The sequence below is a fragment of the Scophthalmus maximus genome, chromosome 6, assembly GCF_022379125.1.
Source record: "Scophthalmus maximus strain ysfricsl-2021 chromosome 6, ASM2237912v1, whole genome shotgun sequence".
In the NCBI taxonomy this organism is placed as follows: domain Eukaryota; kingdom Metazoa; phylum Chordata; class Actinopteri; order Pleuronectiformes; family Scophthalmidae; genus Scophthalmus; species Scophthalmus maximus.
The window spans coordinates 1,392,501-1,395,000 of NC_061520.1; the positions used below are offsets into that span (position 1 = coordinate 1,392,501).

The 2,500-nt window shown below is 45.1% G+C and overlaps 1 protein-coding gene across 12 annotated transcripts in view; it reads right to left on the bottom strand.

Annotated features, from left to right (window-relative positions):
* The window catches only part of grip2b (glutamate receptor interacting protein 2b), a 160,817-nt gene that overhangs the window by 20,158 nt on the left and 138,159 nt on the right, over positions 1-2,500 (bottom strand). The gene's annotated exons all lie outside the window — the stretch shown is intronic.

Here is a 2,500-nt window from a genome sequence, read left to right on the forward strand (position 1 = left end):
GACGTTCCCGAGCAACAGTGAAGTCGGGAAGTCATTAAGGGACGAATCTGCTGACGGGGGAACGGCGGCGGTGAAACAGAAAGATGGAAACACACAAAAATCATAAAGACACCACGTAACACTCACCTATAGTCATACACACACGACACACACACACACACACACGAGAGGAGGTAGATGAAGAAAAGAGTGTGTGTGCACGAGAGACACTGATTTATGCTGCAATTACACACACACACACACACACACACACACACACAGCAAACTGCAAAACCTTTAATCAAGAGTGTCTATTAATAAAGTAAGGTCGGCCGCAAGGCCATCAGTATCCTAATGAGTTGTGTTCACACACACACAGACACACACACACACACACACATACTGAGAGAGACACAAACACACACACACACACACACACATACACACACACACACACGGTTACATGATCATGATTAGAAAAGGGGAAGAATGAATACGGCAACATAGAGACAAATGAAGGAGATACGAGATGAGATGGTGTGTGTGTGTGTGTGTGTGTGTGTGTGTGTTACCGTTGGTAACTTCAAGGACTTCTTTAAAATTAACTTTACAGGATTTAGGGCTGCAAAAGATTGGGAGAGAAAAAAAAGGGGGAGAAGAGGAGAGGGAGATGAAAAGACGAGATGAGAAACGAGGGATGTTCTGGGGGAGGAGTTATGTAAATGAGGGGAGGAGAAGAAAAGAAATGAGGGGAAAAGATGGAGAGGTGTAATGACTTTACATTTCTCATTCATCCCTCACTTCTCTTCTCTCGCTCCGTTTTCCTGAGCCAAAAAACCCCCCAAAACTGCCGCCACAGATTCCAAAAGAAAAGAAAGTCGCCTGGAGTCGGTTTGAGTCCAATTAAAAACTCCTCGTCTTTATTCTCTTTTCTCTCTCTTCCTCTTCCTCACGTCTCTAACCAGGTCAAAGAAAAATGCAACAGTCGAAGACAGAGACGGATCGTGATTGAGAAGAAAAAAGGAATGTGATTCATGTTGTGTGTGTGTGTGTTTGTGTCTCTTTCAGTGTGTGCGTGTGTGTGTGGGTGCGTGTGTGTGTCTCTCTCAGTGTGTGTGTGTGTGTGTGTGTGTGTGTGTGTGTGGGTGCGTGTGTCTCTCTCAGTGTGTGCTTGTGTGTGTGTGTGTGTGTGTGTGTGTGTGTGTGTGTGTGTGTGATCCTGCATGCAGGCGTGTGTGTTTCTGGGCGTGTACATCGTACGAGCGTGTTCTTGTGTGTGTCGTAGTTCAACACTTCAGCAGCGCGTCATTAACCTCCGGGATAAATAATAACGCCTGTAAATCCAGCGACACGACTGTAAATCCTCCCGCGGATGAGAAGTCGCCGCTCGGCTTCGGGTGAACAAACAGACCTCCGACTAATTAAGCACAAAGTCGCCGCTGCAGCCAACGACTTCCTCAATCAGCGAGATCAGACCTGAAGGAACGTTTTGTTCATTCTGCTAAATGTGCAAGGAGCAACTTTGTTGGAGCAAAATCCTAAAAAAGTGAATCTTGGTTGCCGACTTTGCCTGAATTGTGTCACGTTCATCCTCATGTCTGCTGAGATAGTCATATATTTACTATATACTGTCTTTTACTATATTTAAAGTTCCCCTCCAGTCTCGTTAAAGTAAATAATACTAATCTGTTCTGTCTTATATTTAGTTTAACATTGTTCACCTCTGAAATGTGTCTGAAACCATCCACTCTCTCTCTCTCAATGAGGAATTCTGAGACTATGAATATTCATGATATGCAAATAACACAGGCCCCGCCCACCACAGCTGCTCGCGCTAGGTTGACGCTGGAAGAATGTGATCAACAAGATGGTTAGAGACAACATCACCAACTGCTAATGCTAACGCTAACTGACTGCTGACACACCTGCTGTCCTTCCATGATGCTAACTGGTAAGGCTAAGGCTAACTGCCATCCTCTCGTGGATGCTAACTGCTAATGCTAACGCCAACTGTCTGCTGACACACCTGCCGTCCTCTCATGATGCTAAATGCTAATGCTAACACTAACTGTGTACTATCATGGATGATTACTGCTAATGCTAATGCTAACGCCAACTGTCTGCTGACACACCTGCCGTCCTTCCATGATGCTAACTGCTAATGCCAACGCTAACTGCCATCCTCTCGTGGATGCTAACTGCTAATGCTAACGCCAACTGTCTGCTGACACACCTGTCGTCCTCTCATGATGCTAACTGCTAATGCTAACGCTAACTGCGTCCTATCATGGATGATTACTGCTAATGCTAATGCTAACGCCAACTGTCTGCTGACACACCTGTCGTCCTCTCATGATTCGCTGCCTCTGCTGCTCTGGAATTTTTTGTCTTCTTTGCCTCACATTTTCATATTCGACAGCGATTGGTTTTCTGTATTTGTGACTAAATCTATCTGAACAGGATTCATTTGAATTTCAAATTGCAGAGAAGTGAAACAGAAATCTCCTCCTCCAGGAGAGGA